General features: G+C 38.3%; 1 protein-coding gene across 3 annotated transcripts in view; it reads right to left on the reverse strand.

The window, feature by feature from the left end:
• LOC111156885 (phosphodiesterase 4D) overlaps positions 1-19,337 on the reverse strand; it is an 887,389-nt gene that overhangs the window by 357,669 nt on the left and 510,383 nt on the right. The window lies entirely within an intron of this gene.

Consider the following 19,337-nt stretch of genomic DNA (forward strand, 5'->3'; position numbering starts at 1 on the left):
AGTGGTATTTAATGTTAACAGTGCAGCATAATTCCATCAGTCCCTTTCTAAACAATGCCCCACGGGTGACCTCAACTGTAAACCAAGGCAGAACTCCACTTCTCTCAGATAAGATTAGAGAGGCTTGGAGCGCCCGAGAGTGAATTTAACCTGCTCTGAGCTGGACAAAATGGGCCGACAGTTGAACTTACAGATGGTCATCACATGTGCCAAATTTGGAGACCCATACCACCCTGTCTATCTCTGACATAGCCAAGGGGTCCAAAACATTCATGTACTTTTTATGAAAGCTCAAGTAAGTAAATAGGACACTTATTTTCCCAACAGCATCTGGCACACCAGGGGTTCTTGAGAGCGCAACAGGTTCCATATCAGCTTTGTGAAGAAGCAATAGAAAACATTTTCATAGTTTTACCTCTTTGTTATCTGGCAGATGGGCTCCAAGAGTAAGTAGGAGAGAGCTGACTAAGCAAGAGCAAATTCAGAGGAGCCAAGAGTTCATAAACAGACATGTTCTCTCTGAATCAACCATCAGTATTCACATGCTTCACAAATCCCCCCTTGCTGCTTTTGTACATGGATACACATCCCACAAGAGCAAAATCGGAGGCCACCTTTCAGGTATTCTTTGAGAAAGACCAAGAAAGTGCCTGTGTCTATACCTACACGAGTCTGCCCTTCTTGGTGGATGAAATCTCACTATTATCATTTCATTCTTTTAAACTATTTGATTCCCACATCGGACAGCTCGGAGAAAATGCAAACACTCCTGGCAGAGTTAGGAAGCTGCTGAACAACTTGGTGTTTGGTAGCATGGCTTTATCTGAAACTGAAGTTAGAAAGCACCGGAGAATGGGGAGTGAGGAGGAGCCCCTGAGAGCAGGTCCAGGGAGACAGTGGGGAGAGAGGGGGAAACACACAGACAGGCATGAGAGCAGGAGGGGTGGTACTAGCTAACTTGAATTCCTCTCACTTTCTACATAGGACAGAACTCTCCTCACTGGTGGCATTTTACATTTTAAAGGTGAAAGACCCTCAGTGTGTCCTGAAAATAAAGGCTGCAGTCCAAATATATGACTTTAGGAGCAAAAAAACACGACTTGCTTTGTTATCCCAATTATACTGGTCATGGCAAGATGGACTGCACAGACTGGAGCCAGTCATAGGTATTTTGGCTAACATCTGTCTTTGTCTCCATTCCAATTTACATTTTTAGAAGAATGTTCTATTAACTGACATCTGACTGATAAAACATCAGGACATAATTATAATGCAGAATGAAGATATTGTGGAATGTCCAACTTCTTCTAAAAGAAATGTACAGCAAAAGAGACGCAAAGTTGTCTGTTTCATTACTGCCAAAGTATTTCTTCCTTCTTTTGTCCCCTGATTCTCGACATTGGACAACTGGAATCTTTAAACAGAATAAAAATAATGTAAATGGTGCCTGGGTGCCTCAGTCAGTTGAGCATCTACCTGTGGCTCTGGACCTGATCTTAGGGTCGTAGAATCGAGCCCTGCATCAGGCTCCTCATTCAGTGGGGAGTCTGCTGTCTCTCTCCCTCTGCCCTTCTGCTTATGCTCTCTTCCTTTCAAATAAATAAATAAAATCTTAAAAAAATGTAAATGTAAAATGATAACCAGGGAAATGGAAAATGTGGTCCTTTTTCCTAATGTGAAATCGGATGTGGATACAAGAAGTATCTTCCAACGTTAATGTTATTTTTTTCCTGAAATAATTACTCACTGCCTCCTTTTCATTTCTTCCATACAGTTATATATAATCCCCCTGTAGGTTCCTAGGTCTCAACAAGGTCACAGAAATAAGCTACTTATTTCTGACATTAATCATAAGTAAAATTAAGCTTGATTTCAAGTATAAATACCAATATCCTTTGGAAGGATTGGCTAGTACTTCATAGACGTGAATTTAGACAACTGGAAAAAATTTAAAATTAAATAAGGTGTTTGCTAGGATGAACCTTTGCTGTCATTCACATTTTAAACAGTTGTTTATAACTTTCACTGCACATGTATTAAAGGGTAGAAAAAGAAATAAGGTAATATTTTGAATATTTTAACATGTCACTGTTAAACACTCCTTTACCCATAAGAATATTAGTAGAAACAGGATTTGGAGGCAGAGAAGTTCCATCCCTGAGACAATCTCTTCTTCTACAATCTGGAAACTCAGCTTATAACTCCAGGAAAACCAGATTCTGAAATCTAAATTTTGTCTCCACCAAATTGCTATCCAATAATTCCTAATATCCCTAAAACCTCAACAACTTGCCCACCTCCTCCCAATAATGCAGATCTTATGGTCTGCAGCTCTATATAAGGCATCTTCTTTGCCTCTTGAATATTTCTGGGATTTTGGTTCCAAGATTCCAGACGTTACAAGTGGCAAATTTGGGGTTTGGTGTCTGACACAGAAACTCAGCATTTCCTTTATAGGAGATAGCTAATATGAATCAAATTGGAAGTCCCAAATTTAAAAGTGGAAAACTTAAACACAACCCATATAGACATTTGCTTACACCAAGCTGCTACTTTGACAGATGGGGGTTGGTGAGCTGAACTTCAGAGACACAAAGAGTTACATTAGTGGAGTTGCATTATGTTGAAATACACTGTCTCAGGAAGCCAGACCAGGCAGAGATAGGGTCCAGGATAATGCTGTATTTTGAAATCGTGGCTGGTCACAGATTCGAAGGTGGCAGAAGTTAACTTGGGAGCAAACCACCTCATTTCATGTTCATTTATCAGCTACCTCTGACAGGAGTTTCACTGTGAGAATTCTATTTTCATGGTGACCAATTGCAAAAGAGCATGCCAAAAGGAAATTTAACAACCGGACTTGCGTACTTCTCTAAAGTAGTATTCATATGGTATCCATAACTGTGGTTTTTATTACATTCATGTATTACCAAAATCAACTATCAACTATTTTTTAAAGATGTATTTATTTTGGGGGGGGGAGGGGCAGAGGGAGAAGGAGAGAGAAAAATCCCTAGCAAACTCCCTGCTGAGCATGCAGCCCAACTCAGGACTCTATCTCACAATAGCGAGATCATGAAATCAAGAGTCAGATGCTTAACTGACTGAGCCACTCAGGCACCCCTCAGCTATGGATTATTACTCCAAATGGAAATGTCGCAAAATAACACTAGCCTTTTCTTGATCTGCTTTCAAATAGGCATTCTAAACCTTACATGTACCTACTTGATTTAGAGGTCAATTGTTTTGTGTTCTAAAATGGAGGACAATTATTTTATAAATTGTCACGCTAACAGAATGCTAACAGAATTGATAGTACCCATAGTCTTAAGAGCATTAGGAAAACATGCTCTGTGTTTTGAGCGGCTACAAACACAAACTTTATGTCTGAGGACCCAAACAGAAACAAAATGTAATTAAAGAGCTAACATTATTAAGACATAAAATAAAACAACTGACAAGAGGTGTGGTTAAATATCAGAATAGAAGATAAATAAAACTGGATTTTGAATCCAAGTGTTTTACTATACATTTAAAGTTTCCATCTACATTATTTTAGGATCTTTTTAGCAATTCAGAAGATAATTAAGTCAAACCATTTCTAACCAAAAAAACATTGAGTTTGTTCTAAATACTTGGGTAAATGGGGACTGAAGGAAAGAAATCAAGGAGGAAAAAACTAACAGGAAAGGAAATATATTTTATGTTTATTAAGCATCTATTAGATGGCCGATAAAGTCTGAAGAGATTTCTTTAAGTAGTCAACAGGAAATATTATAGAGTCAAATTCTTTTAAAAATTTCGAATTAACATATGCTAATCACCTGAAATAAAGAAGTAAACATGATGTTTTTAATGTGCGTAAAATATTCTGGGGTCAATAATTGTCAGATTGTCCAATTTTTTGTGCATAAAATTTTTAAAAATCAGAAAACCTTTTTCTTTTCCAATATTGTATTCATGTGTGCAGACGGTAAAAACAAAACACCTCTCCTTAGATATTGACTAGTAAGTGAAAGGTGGATTATAGAATTTCATTTTGAAAGCTACTTCCTCCAAGAAGCCTTCCCTGCTTACCAGATCAAGGGAAGTCTCCACAGCACTCTGCACTTCCTCTTTGTCACTCTCAGCACATTTGTAATCACTACTTATTCAACATCAGTCTTCCCTGACAGACCTAGCCATCTAAAGGATATAGACCATGTTTGCTTCCCCACTGGATGCCCAGGGCCCAGCAATTAACCCAGGAAAATAAGTCACAATAATGTTTATGTGAACCAACCATGAACCTCAGGGCCTCTGACAAGAAGATGCATCACCTTTATTACATTCTTTTGTGTTCCCAAATAGGGGCAAAACATTTTGCCATGGTAGGACTTACATATTTTTTCTTTCCTTACATACTCCCTCTGACAAAGCCATAAATGTAGCAACAAATAAATAAAATAATAAAACCAGAAAAAAAAATATTGTCACTGTTATGACCAAGTGAATTATAGGCCTATCCTCAGATTAGGGTTTTCTTATTGTTTTTGTTGCTGTTTGTTTGGTTGGTTTGTTCGGTTTGGTTTTTGATGAAGCATCATTGGGCAAATATGCAGGGCATTACATAGAGGGTATTAGAGCAACAGCCATGCCATAAACTTGCTACATGACCTTGAGCACTGTTACCTGACCTTGCTAAATTTTCAATGCCTCACTTATCCAAATGAGAACTACTGCAAAGAGATTTGGAGAGGAATGAATAGGGTAATTTATACAAAAGTGTTTTGAGGAGACCACACAAAGTTTTTTTTTTTGTTTGTTTGTTTGTTTGTTTTTAAGATTTTATTTATTTATTTGAGACCACACAAAGTTTTAAGCACTACTACTGACAATGTCAAGCTTTTTGGTCAGCTAGGAAATTTTTTTTTTTTAACTGTTAGAAACATTTCCAATGTTCAAAATTGTTCTGCAGAATGGGTCACCTCATAAACATGGTAAGTAGCAATACCATTTTGCCAGTGCAAAAGGGGTATCGATCTTCAATTTTGATGGGTATTTTTTTTTTCTATTTGAAATCTTTTTATCCTAAATGTAAAGGGACAGAATACCAAGCCATTATATTTTACAAGTTAGTCCTTTAACAAAATCTTAATATTTTATTTGCAGAATGAAACCCCTCTCCTGGTTCTATGTACCAGAAGTAAAAAAAAAGGGGGGGGGAGACAAGGAATTCTACTAAAATTAGCTAATGGAATTTTTCACAAGTGTTCAAAATCCTCAGCTTCACCTAAATATAAAAACATTTCTATTTATTTTTCTGAAACTTAAGGGATGTTGCAGACAGGTCGTTTAACTGCAAAAGCATTTGAAACACTGACTCCAACTCATGCTGCTCTCATTGTTGACCACACACCAAATAAGGGCAAAAGTGGCCTCTTTTCAGTTTTTTAGAACTATGTTAACAAACAAGTGAAAGCAGTGATGGAATTACCAGGCTGAGAAATAAAATCACTCTCTGGGGAGAAAGAAAAAGACCCCAAATAACAAGAATCTTCTAAATAACAACAATCTCATGTGTTCAACTTTGGCACTGTGACTTTTTTCCATGACAGTGTTCAATATCTTGCTAAATCTGGATATCCATTTACTGGAGCTAACATTCGTGAACTTTCCATTCCTGGGTACTTGCTGTCACCCCTGCTATCCCCAGGTCCCATTCCTCACCTTGACACTCCTCAGGTATTGACGGAGTCTGTGAAGCAAATGTTACCACAAGGTCAGGGTATCCTTTTGTAATTCCTTGTTGTACTAAGATGGTATCAATGACTAATTTGGTATTTATTTTGATAAGGGCATAACATACCTTATATCATCCCCATAATACTGTATCTATGAATTTAGTCTATTTTTATTCTGTTTTATGACAAGAGAAAAAGAGGCTTAGAAAATTGAGGTAACTTGCCTCTCTGATCATGCAGCCAAGGAATGGGAGATCTGAGACTAAGACTGGGGTCTTTCCAATGAGAAAACCTATCCTCTTAGCCAACAGAGGCCTAGAATATAACTGAGGGAGGAGTGAATGACCGTGGGTCCCTTTCTCCAGAGAGATAAGTCATGGTGGAAGATGTTGGATTTTCACAGAAGTAACAGGCAGTATGTACAATAGTTACATAACCTTGTTGAATCTTAACCCACACTCTCAGATAGACATTATTTTTGCAATTTTATTTTATTTTTTAAAAGATTTATTTATTCATTCTACATAGAGAGTTCAGCAAGGGAGAAGGAGTACCCCAAACAGACTCCCAGCTGAGTGCAGAGCCCCAGGCAGGTCTGGATCTCATGACCTACAAGGTCATGAGCTGAGCCAAAACACGAATCAGATGCTCAGCTGACTGAGCCACCCAGGTACCCCTATTGTGGCCATTTTATAGATGAGAACCCTGAGGTTTGCAGAGGGTAAATAGCTTGGCTGACGCCACAAAAGTAATATACATTGGAGATATGTGTCCCGGTCAGTTCTGCCTATCTCAAATCTTGTCTCCATCATAGCTGACTTCCCCAAGTTCTTTAAATTCCTAATTTCAGAGCCTGGGGACTGAGGCTGAGGATAGACAGGGTCGTGTGAGCTCAGCTGTGATAACCAGAGTGTTATGGAGGCAGAGAGAGAGGAGGCCTGGCAGAGGACGGCAATGCTTGAGAAAAAGTGATAATGTCAGTGTTCCTGAATGCCCTGTGTACTGCTCTGTCTTTACCCTCTGTATTGTTTACATCAAGAGACACTGAAACACATTTTAATCTGTCTAACCAATGGCAGCCATTCACTAGGGGCTAAAATAGAAATCTGGGTATTTCAAAAACGGGGAAAGAAAGCAAAGTATGTTTGTGTTATTGGTTTTTATTTTGTAACAGGATGTACCCATTTTCTAGCTAACCCTCAAAACCACCTGAGTCATTTATAATAGACATTTATACAATTAGGGCATTAATAAGGTAATAGGGCACATTCTGGCCCTTTCTTCTACTGCCATCACTAATTTTACTTCTATTGGTTCAGCAGAGTTAAGTGACTTGCCCAAGTTTGGTAAATGGTAAATAATGAGCCTTGACTGAAACTTTAGCTTACCTCTAAATTTTGGAAAATAAGTTATTTCTAAGTTAGAGACTTCCTCTATTAAATTCACTGCCTTTAAAATGTAGAAGTAAATTGGAGAAGGTATGGTTGTTTTTCATTGGTCAGGTGATATGAAGTAAAATTATTTATAGCAAATTCTGATTCAAATGCTGATTTAAATTATATCTGTATTAGTTTGATATACATTATACTTAAGTATTAAGGGATTGAATTTACATTTGAAAACAAAATAAATTGCCATCAAATAAATAAAACCAACCATGGCAGTATAATGAGATATTTTGGGGCAGTGAGTATTTTTCTTGGTATTTCTTTTTTTTTTTTTTTTAAGATTTTATTTATTTGACAGACAGAAATCACAAGTAGGCAGAGAGGCAGGCAGAGAGAGGAAGGGAAGCAGGCTCCCTGCTGAGCAGAGAGCCCGATGTGGGGCTCGATCCCAGGACCCTGAGATCATGACCTGAGCCAAAGGCAGAGGCTTTAACCCACTGAGCCACCCAGGCGCCTCTTTTCTTGGTATTTCTAAGAGTGAGCTTAACTAAATCACAAAATCCTTAAAGATATGGCCTATAGTAAAGTAGTTTCCATATGAAATTTTATTCAACGGGTAACTCTTCCTCCCCTTCCTTTCTCCCTCCTTCCCTTCTATCCACTCATAAATACATAGTAGGCATCTACGATATGCCAAGTGCTATGCTACATGCATGCCAGTAAGTAATAGAGAAGACAATCATGCCCAAACAGACTTAGAACTGATTGAACCAAAGATGAAACTTCAGCCTTATAAGAAACTGGACTCGGTTTTACATTTTTCAAAAGTGACAGGGAAGTAGGTAGAGAAGGGATATAAAATATTTATAAAAGGGATGTAAAATATTTATAGAATTTATAGAAAATGGCTTGAGGTCTTGTTGATGAAAAAAATTAATACAATTAAGGAGAAGGTGATTCTTTAGGTGATCAACATTAAAAACAGATCAAATGAGATATTTTTGGTAAAATACTTTCCTCAGCAGCTGGCCCAGGGGAAACACTTTCTCTGACAGTCAATTCATAGTATTATATGAAACTGGGAGGGTGGCGGGAGAGACGCATTTATAAAGAAGCTCTTGTCTCATGACTAGGGCCAACCGTGGGTGTAAATCTGTGCTAGGTGCTTGGGAATACAAAGGAAAATGGAAGCCAGTCCCTCTTTGGAGAGGTCTGCAACCGGGAGAAATCTCACCTCATAAAAACATTTCTGTAACCTGTGGTGGTTAACGTTTTCTCAAGAAAGTGTTATCAGTGGTGCTCACAACACTGAAACTGGCAAACTGTCCCTAGGCATCTTATACAAATCAAAAGAAAAATAAGCATGCCATAAATAGGGCAACAGCCCGACCTTAATCCAGAACGAGCCAAACTGCAGATGTTTAAAACACAAAACTGACGGGGCAAATAAAACTTGTTTCAGGAAAAAAAAAAATGCAAAATATGATTCTTGCTGCAACAAAAGGAGATTTTTTTTTTCCAAAATAGAATTATGAAAAATTTCAGAAACACATAAAAGTTGAAAAAATTTTTAAATGAACACCTGGGCATCTACCACTTATATTATGCTGGTAATATTTAAGAGACTTTCTTTCTTTTTTTCCTTCCTTCTTCCCTTCCTTCCTTTCTTCTTTCTTTCTTTTTAAGAGTTTATTTATTGACAGAGTGAGAGAGAGAGAGCACAAGCAGGGGGAGCAGCAGGAAGAGGGAGAGGTCCACCCCAGGACCCCAGGATCATGACCAGAGCCAAAAGCAGATACTTGACCAACTGAGCCATCCAGTGCCTCTTAAGAGATTGTTTCTTGGGGCACCTGGGTGGCTTAGTGGGTTAAGCCGCTGCCTTCAGCTCAGGTTGTGATCTCAGGGTTCTGGGATTGAGTCCCGCATAGGGCTCTCTGCTCAGCAGGGAGCCTGTTTCCTCCTCTCTCTCTGCTTGCCTCTCTGCCTACTGTGATCTCTCTCTGTCAAATAAACAAAATATTAAAAAAAAAGAGAGAGAGACTGTTTCTTAATAGGAAATTATCATATTGGACTTGAACAATGAGAACTTTACTGTTATAATACTATTCATCTGAATGATATTTATAGATTATTATTGTAAACCTAAATTATAAGTCTCTGTGCTCTAATATTCATTCTATTTTAAAGGGTGGATTTTAGATGGCCAACAGACACATGAAAAAGTGCTCCACATCACTCGGCATCAGGGAAATACAAATCAAAACCACAATGAGATATCACCTCACACCAGTCATAATGGCTAAAATTAACAAGTCAGGAAATGACAGATGCTGGCGAGGATGCGGAGAAAGGGGAACCCTCCTACACTGTTGGTGGGAATGCAAGCTGGTGCAACCACTCTGGAAAACAGCATGGAGGTTCCTCAAAATGTTGAAAATACAACTACCCTATGACCCAGCAATTGCACTGCTGGGTATTTACCCTAAAGATACAAACGTAGTGATCCGAAGGGGCACGTGCACCCGAATGTTTATAGCAGCAATGTCTACAATAGCCAAACTATGGAAAGAACCTAGATGTCCATCAACAGACGAATGGATAAAGAAGATGTGGTATATATACACAATGGAATACTATGCAGCCATCAAAAGAAATGAAATCTTGCCATTTGCGACAACGTGGATGGAACTAGAGGGTATCATGCTTAGCCAAATAAGTCAATTGGAGAAAGACAACTATCATATGATCTCCCTGATATGAGGGAGAGGAGATGCAACATGGGGGGTTAAGGGGGTAGGAGAAGAGTAAATGAAACAAGATGGGATTGGGAGGGAGACAAACCATAAGTGACTCTTAATCTCACAAAACAAACTGAGGGTTGATGGGGGGAGGGGGGTTAGGAGAGGGGGGTGGGATTATGGACATTGGGGAGGGTATGTGCTATGGTGAGTGCTGTGAAGTGTGTAAACCTGGCGATTCACAGACCTGTACCCCTGGGGATAAAAATATATTATATGTTTATAAAAAATAAAATTAAAAAAAAAATACAGGGTGGATTTTTTACAGGCAGACAATGTGGGTTTTCTTTTCTACGTAATATAAAGAACATAGCAAACTTGAATTCTTAAATCTTGCTAAAAAATAAGTTAATGATAAAAAAAAGTAAATGTTAAAGATATGATCAAAAATTATGAATTATCAAAATCAATATCCATTAAAGTGATAAAATGGTCAACCATGAAGTTCTTCTCCAGTTTAATCCTAGGTAATATGTTTTTGGAATGTTTTATGCACCATAATTCTTAGTAAATTATGAGTTTAGTCAGGTAGTTAGGAATGAGATAATTGGGAATATCCTAGTTATTGATATGACACAAAATATCCTACAAAATGTGTAAGTCAGGTGCTTTGTGGGAGGAGAGGAAAAAGGATAGGGAGAGAGACAGAATATCCAAGCAGACTCTGTGCTGAACAGGAAGACCCATGGTGGGGGGTCCATCCCATGACCCTGAGGTCATGACTGAAGCCAAAATCAAGAGTTGGACACTTAAATGACTGAGCCACCCAGACATCCCTTGTTATATTCTGTTCATGAATATAAGTGAAAAGTCTAGTTCATTAAGGATAAGAAAGAGACTCTACTTCAGTATTAAATGAAATAGAAAAATCCCAACATCAATGACTCTGTTTTTCATCTACTATTTTTGATGTGCCTATGGAAATGTCAGCTTGCTACCTTCTCAACAATTTGCCATGCAAGTCAAGTTCAAATGATCACAAGAGTGACTGAGCAAACCTAATTTTAGTCTCCATGATACTGAAAACTGACACAAATAAGTATTGAATACTCTCAGCTCACCTTTGGAGTTGATACTTGAAAAGGAATCCAATCAAGAAGCAGGTACTGCAGAGTTTTGCCCAAAGCTGAGGCTTTCAGGTGCTCCACGGACTGTGGAGCATCTCAGATTCAGGCAATCAACTCTTTAGGTACATTTAAGGATGTATATTTTCTACTCTAATACCACCTTATTATGGCAGCCCAGTGAGAATAGCAAATATTGCTATAAAAAGCATGCAGTGGCTTTTTCAAGATGCTAGTGTTAATACTTTGTTAACAAGTGCAGGATGAAGTGGTGTGTACACATCATGGGATATTTTTCAGCCATTGGAAAGAAGGAAATACCACCATTTGTGACAATATGGACAGGCCGTGGGTATTATGCTAAGTGGGATAAGTTAGAGAAAGACAAGTACTGTATGTTATCACTTACATGTGGAATCTAAAGAAGTCAAACTCATCAAAGCAGAGAGTAGAATAGGGGATACCAGAGGCTGGGGATGGAGATATAGGGGAGGTGTGGTTGAAGCATGTAAACTTGTAACTACTAGTTAATAAATCCTGGAAATCTGGTGCATAGCACAGTGATTATAGATAAATATATTCTATTATGACCATCAAACTAGCTAATTGACTTAGCTTAATTAGTCCCAACACAAAAAAAGGAACTGATAATTATATGAAAGGATAGAGGTTTTAGCCAATGCTATAATGCAATCATATTATAATATATAAATATATCAAATCAACATGTGGGCCACTATAATTTATATACAGTGTTATATATCAACAGTATTTCAATGAAAGATAAATGCATTATGAAACTGCTAATACTAAATAGAATCTAATCACTCATGACAAGCATTTTACAGTTAAATCCAATTAATTAAAATACATACCAAAGTGTTGATAGAGTTATGGCTGGGTATTAGGATTGTAGGTATTTTTAAACTTTCTTTTCTATAGTGTTCATATTTTCTACAACAAATAGAAATTACTTTTTCAATAATATAAAACTAAATATAGGCTACTTGAAACTCAGATAGTAAAATTTCTTTTTTCCTAGGAGTTTTTTCTAGTTTGATTAGATTTCAACCAAGGGTCCATGAATAAAAATTTTGAATTTACATTAACTTAAGTATGTCTTAAAATTTCCATGTTGCCAAGGTGGTAAAGGGTCAGAGAGAGAAGTGCTGGAAAGCCAGGGAAGCATACACATCATTTAACATTGATGATGATCTGATTTAAAATCCGATGAAAAACAGCATGATGGGGTCCGCAGACTTTTCACTAGAGAGGACAGAGCAGTCTGCCCCCTAGAGGTAGAAGAATTAGAGCCAGAAAAAAGCAAAAACGCTGCAGAACTTGTTACAGATTCAGAGGCGCTTCAAGCCAATCTGTGAGAAAACGCTCTTCAGTGAAAAGAGCTAGCTGTTTGCACAGCGCCCCCTTGTGAAGAGAGGTTCTCATGACTGTGCCTTCACCCAAAGAAAGAGCCAAGAGCTTCAACCAGCCATGAAAACATCTGCTTAGACTTCATCATCTGTTGACTGACTTCTAAACCTTACAGAAGACAGATATGTGTGCACAGGTGATGCACAGACACGGTATTGCACTGTTATTAAAGGTGTACATAAATATTTCACACGGTTGTGTTTTTTAACGGGAAAGCTTTAGAAAGAACTTCTTAAAATAAGAAATCAACATTATTTGCCCCCATTACTTCAGAAACTTGTTCTTTTGCTCTGTTTCTCAATTTGACAAAAGAAAATTGAGTACAGAAAATTGGGGAATACTTTCAAAAATCAAATATTTCCTGTTTATCTTAAAAATATAGAACCATCTATTTATGGGGCACCTGGGTGGCTCAGGAGGTTAAGCCTCTGCCTTCGGCTCAGGTCATGATCTCATGGGATCGAGCCACGCATTGGGCTCTCTGCTCAGAGGGGAGCCTGCTTCCCTTCCTCTCTCTCTGCCTGCCTCTCTGCCTACTTGTGATCTCTCTCTCTGTCAAATAAATAAATAATAAAAAATATATAGGACCATCTATTTTATATAATGTTTGTATGAGTACCATTTGGAAATGTATCAGTCACCTAAAACTTCATGTGAGAGCCAATGATAAGAATATTATCATTTTAGAAATGTGAAAGTGGGGGTATTTTTAGATGTTGGAATTAACTCTTCAGTTAGAATTTAAAAATTCCATTCATATAAATGATTTCTCTGATTTAAAAAGTATCTGGGGGCGCCTGGGTGGCTCAGTGGGTTAAAGCCTCTGCCTTCAGCTCAGGTCATGATCCCAGGGTCCTGGGATCAAGCCCCACATCGCATCGGGGCTTTCTGCTTAGCAGGGAGCCTGCTTCCCCCTCCTCCCACCCCTCTGCCTGCCTCTGCCTGCTTGTGGTCTCTGTCTGTCAAATAAATCAATAAACTCTTCGAAAAAAATAAAATAAAATAAAAGTATCTGAATAACTGCTCATCAGGAAAAACCAAATTCTGGAGGATGTTCCTGCAATCGGGGAAATTACTCTGAAATGTGATACAATGTATATAAGAAGAGTCGTGCCTTGTCTGAGTCAAAACAGGAGAGAGAGTGATTTGTCTTCACATTCAGTTTAACAATTGATTGGAAGTGAGTGCAGTCTTCACATCGTCTATTGCTGGTTACACTGTGCCATACCAGTCATGCTTCTGAACCCTGAGCCAAGGTGGTGAACAAGTATGAGTTAGCACAAACCACATTTAAAAAGCAACCAAATGATGGCATTTGGTAGCCCTCCATAATCTCCAACAGTTTTTCCAAAGCCACCCCAAATAAATATATAGGGAAAGTAAAAACAATGTGCTTCCTATGCAATTGCAGATTAAATATGAGTCCTCAAGAACCCCTTAGGTGTGATCAAATTATTATCACTATTCAAACTATACTATCTAGAAATTCTGCTGTAGCTTCTGCTAAAAGCTCAGACTGTTCATTGAGAGCATCATTGTGTCCATGTGGAAAAGAGAAATGAGGCGCCAGGGAAGAAGCAAGTATGTGTAGGAACCTACCCATATTCAGATCTTGGCAACAGGCTTTCAAACAAGCTTGTAAAAGACTAATCCTTCCCAGTTGTATCTCCATCCCTGACATTTTTCCCTGATGTCCTAAAGAGTATTTCTGTCTCCTTTTCAATCTCTGGTAGTGTTAGGGTAAATTTCTCCCAGGCAGACCCTGCAAAGTCTTGGCATGTGTGCTTATTTTAGAGAGGAGGTGGCGAGCTAATTATATAAAGTTAGGGAGCAGGAAGAGAAGAAAGTCAATAAAGTGTGCGTTAATAAGCTGTGGGTAAATGGAACTCAGTCTTCTTGGGGACCTTCCAAGGGATACTGACATGCCTTGGCATTGCCCCTCTGCAGAATGTGGAATTTGGGGTGTATAAATATTTCCTAGTCCCTCAATGCATGCAAGTTACCCCTGGGAGTCCTTGGTCACAAGCCCTTCTAGGTGATTCACACAGTCTAGCAAGCTCCTTTGTACTGGAGAAGGTGTTCAGGTGGCTCAGATGAGAAGCTGACCTAGCACACAGGAAGTGGCCATCACACGTGCAGGGGAATTCTGGGGTGGGCCAGTAAGAGATGGGGTGGGGCTCTAAGCTTCTACCACAAAGAGGATGCTCAAACTTAAGATTCCCAAACTGAATTTCTTTTTTTTTTAAATTTTTTATTTTACTTGTTTTAAAGATTTTATTTATTTATTTATTTATTTATTTGACAGAGAGAGACACAGCGAGAGAGGGAACATAAGCAGGGGGAGTGGGAGAGGGAGAAGCAGGCTTCCCACCAAGAAGGGAGCCTGATTGGGGGCTCAATCCCAGGACCCTGGGATCATGACCTGAGCCAAAGGCAGACGCTTAACAACTGAGCCACCCAGGCACCCCCCACACTGAATTTCTAGTTCATGTCTCCATCACCCCATCACTTCCTTGTTCTTTCCCCAACTCAGCAAATGAAAGCACAAGTTTTTAATTTTTTCAGGCTAAAATCCTTGAATCATCTTTGGCTTATTTACTTTTCTCTTACCCCATGTGAAATTCCATCATCGAACACTGTCAGCTCAGTTTTCAAATTATAGTCAGAATCTGGTCACTTCTTACCAATTCCACTGCCACTATCCTGGCCCAGGTTGGTTGTCTCCTGCCCAAACTACTTCTTAACGATTTCCCCTGTCTCTGCCTTTGCTCAAGTCCATTCTTCACAGAATATCAGAATACTCCGAGTGACCCTTTGAAAAGGTATATCACTTCTCTCAAAACCCTGTACTAGTTTCCCATTTCACTTGGAATAAAATCCCAACTCTTTACCATGGCTTACAGAAACCCTTTCCTATCTCTCTGACCTGTTTTCCTTCTCCTTTCCCACTTGCTTACTTGATTCCACCCAAACTGTTTTGTTTGTCTGTTTTTTAAATTGGTCTTTTTCCTAATCATTGAACACAAGGTCGCTGCTCCTACCTCAGGACCTTTGCACTTGCTATTTCCCTTCTTGAAGTGTTCTTCCTTCAGATATCTGCGTAGATACTTCATTTTATTGAGATCTAAATGTTAGTTTAATACATAGGGTTACCATATTCTATTTGATCTAAGATAGCACTGCCATCGCTCTCTTTCCTTTGCATGATTTATCTTGATAGAACTTATCATCATGACATAGTTATTTTGTATATGTTTGTGCATTTTACATTGCTTATCTCCCCCACAAAAAATAAAGTTTCTCTCTCTCTCTCTCTCTCTCTCTCTCTCTCACACACACACACACACACACACACACACACGAAGAAGAGACTCTGCTTTTTTCACTGCTGCATGCCAGCAACTGGAAGAGGGACCATTAAGGGTAGGGGTCCAATATACATTTGCTTAGTGGATGAACTCACTGATCTGACAGCCATAGGAGAAAAATATTGATATGTATTAATCAAATATTTATCAAACGCGTGACTGCTATTGTCCTATAACAAGTAGAAGCAGCTGCTGCTGCTCTCTAGAAGCAAGATACTTCAGTGCATGAGGACATAAGACACATCCAGGGCACGGCAAAATCAATGGCGTTCAGAGGGGAGGTTGTTAGAGATGGTCATAGCTAGGAGAAGGTAGGAAAGAAAGGCTGAGACTAGACTGTGAAAAACTTTGAGTGCTATGTTAGGAGTGGGGAACTTTTTCCATTTAGAAGTGAAACAGTATCAAAAGTTTCTGAGCAAGGGAATGAAATAATGAAAGAAGAATTTTAGAACAACTGATATTCCATTCCCACAAGGATTTGAGCAGGAAAGACTGGAGCCAGGGAGAGAGTGTCATGAATTTTTCCCTTTCAAGTCCTCCTTTTTCTCAATAACCAAGACATTGACCTATATTACAAAAACCTAGCTGCATAGTGGTATAATTGGCATACAAAATACACACAAATTTGATGTATAAAATTTGATGAGTTTAGATATACGCATACATCCATGAACCTATCACCACGATCAAGGTAACAGATATATCCATCATCTCCACAACTCTCCTAGGGTCTTGCTGGGTTTGGATGTGTGTGTGTGGGGGGGGTTGTAATAACATATAACATGAGCTCTACCATCTTAAGTTTTCAAGTACACCAATACAATATTGTTAACTATAGGCACAAAATTGCTCGGCATATCTCTAGAACTTATCATCCTTTCAACATAGTTTTTAGACTGCTGTATCATTCCATACTTTTCCTATTCAGTCAGGAAACTTTCTGTCCTTACTGGGAATGTTAACTTTAGCTGAAAAAAGATCTGTCCATAATCTCCCTGGAATTTAACATGAACCTACTACAGGTATGAAAAAAGCTCAGATCCATTCCCCTTCAGGTTATCTGAGAACTAGAACTAATAAATAAGGCAGTGAAAAAAGATAAGGCTGGACATGAACGTGCTGTGGGTCATCTGGTGATATATGGATGTGAGTAAATGGAAATAAACATGTCAAAGACATCTATGGTGAATGACAAGTATTCTTTATTACTTTAATTTGTTTCTTATTTAGGACATAACACACACTGTAATCTCCCTTTCTCTCTGAAGGAGTGCTATGAATAAAATGAGAGCAACATGCTCAGTGTTCTACTGGGCTGTGAACTTCTGGGGCCATGTATCCCTGGGATGGCCCAGCATGGTAGGAGCTAAATAAACATATGTTAAATGAATCCCTCCAACGCTTTACAAGACAGATTCCAGGACAATTTCATTATTTACCTCTAAATTCTGCTATTTCTTCTTCTAATGAATATTTAATTCTGCTTTGTTCCAGAAAGGATTAAAAGCTTCTGTATTTCCTTTGGTAATTAGTTTAGATAAGCCATATCATCCACTTCTCTACCTACTCAATGGACAATAGCTAAACTTACATATTTATATTTATTTATACTTAAATATATAAACATAAGTATATTTATATTTATTAAATTATATAAATTTATATATTTATGTATAAATATATTTATATTTAAAATAGATGGAATTAGCTAGTCTCAATTCCATCTCAACACACAGTTCTCAATCTAGGTACTAGGGATTAAAAGCTCTGAGGAAAATGTTAAACAGTTCATAACGTATTAAGAAAAACAGTTGTTCCATGTAGCTCAAACTTTATGCCTTTGCTTATGCCATGAACATGGCACCCTTTCAGATAACTTTTTACAAAATAAAAAAGGAAAAGCTACATTTTTAGCATATCATTCCTGCTACTCAAAGAGTCACAAGGAAAAGCTGAATTGAAACTATCGACAAGCTTTTGCTTTGTCACATAATTGTGGTATCTTTTGTCAATATTATTTATGGGACTCCTTCCAATATTTTATGCAAAGCCATCCCATGGAATTCTGTGCTCAGAGCTAAGTGCAATGTGGCACTCTCCAGTCTCCTGTTTCTAGCTCCAGCCCTCGCCATACACATTTCCCTGAGGCCCATTTGTAAGGAAAAGCAAGGGCAGAAAGCAGAGGTCAAAGGGAGAAAGGGGTGAGGGCGATGTGCATGTGTGTGTATGCTCATGTGTGTTTTGCATGCGGCTGGCTTTACCACAGCCCAGGGAGCTTCTGGGGAAGTTTTGTGCTCAGTCTCAGCACCACTGACCTTTGCAGCAGGCTTTTGTTTCCCTGGTCTGCTTCCCTGGCCTCATTCCCCTCTTCCTGCCCAGGGCAGGGCAGCTTAGCCACAACACAGAAGCGAAACAAATTAGCTTATCCCACAGGGTTGAAAAGGTGACTCTACTGATCTGCCAGCCTAACAATCAATAATTCACTTAAATGCATTTTCCGATGCATAAAATAACATATTTTTCTTATAACTGCCTGACTTTTTACCAGAACTGACCTAAGAATCAGACCCAAAAATAGGCTGTGAGATGCTGAAACCATTTTCAGTTTGAATAACATTTTTTACAACTATATAAATAATGAAAGCTTATTATAGAAAATTTGGAAAATGCAGAAGTGAAAGAAGAAAAGAAAAATCATCTATGCCTAGAGGTAATTGTTATAAATCTCCTGGCTCATTTTCTTCCTTATTTTTATGTATATATACATAAATTTATCCATCTAAATTTAACATTTGATTGAGATTTTAGTGTATATGATTTGGAATTCTGCTTTGCATTTCATTTTATAGTATAAATAATTTCCCATATCATTTAAAGTTGTTTGAACATCTTTTTAATGGTTGGTAAGATTCTACTGGCTGAGTCGACCATTAAAATCTATTTAAATGTTAGCTTATTTGGAAAACTTAGAATATATTAAGATTTTCAATAATATAAGTACTTTTGTGGCAATAATTTCAATGTAAATCTTTTTAATACCTCAGATTGCTTCACTAATCCAAATACCTATAAGCAGAATTATTATAGGAATGGGTATAAGCATTTTTTTTTAATATTTTATTTATTTATTTGACAGAGAGCTAGAGAGAGAGCATAAGTAAGCAGAGCGGCAGGGAGCGGGGGAGAGAGAGAAGCAGGCTCTCTGCTGAGCAGGGAGCCCGATGCGGGGCTCGATTCCAGGACCCTGGAATCATGACCAGAGACGAAGGCAGCCGCTTAACCAGCTGAGCTACCCGGGCGGCCCGGGTATAAGCATTTTTGAGGTTTGAGGTCCTGAGGAGTTTTTATCATTTTTGTGAAATAAAACCCTCCAGCTGGTTCAAAAATCAAAGGAACACACTCTATTTGTACACATTATTTTATTATGATTTTTTTTTAGGATTAGAAAAAATAAGGTAATTGAAGATAACTTGTTTTACCACCAAGAAGACCCATGCCACATGAAAATCAGAACCTAGACCAATTCAAAAAATGATTCTTTTATCAGATGGGAAAAAAAATTCCA

This window comes from Enhydra lutris, unplaced genomic scaffold (assembly GCF_002288905.1).
Source record: "Enhydra lutris kenyoni isolate GAN:26980312 unplaced genomic scaffold, ASM228890v2 scaffoldscaffold50, whole genome shotgun sequence".
Classification (NCBI taxonomy): Eukaryota; Metazoa; Chordata; class Mammalia; order Carnivora; family Mustelidae; genus Enhydra; species Enhydra lutris.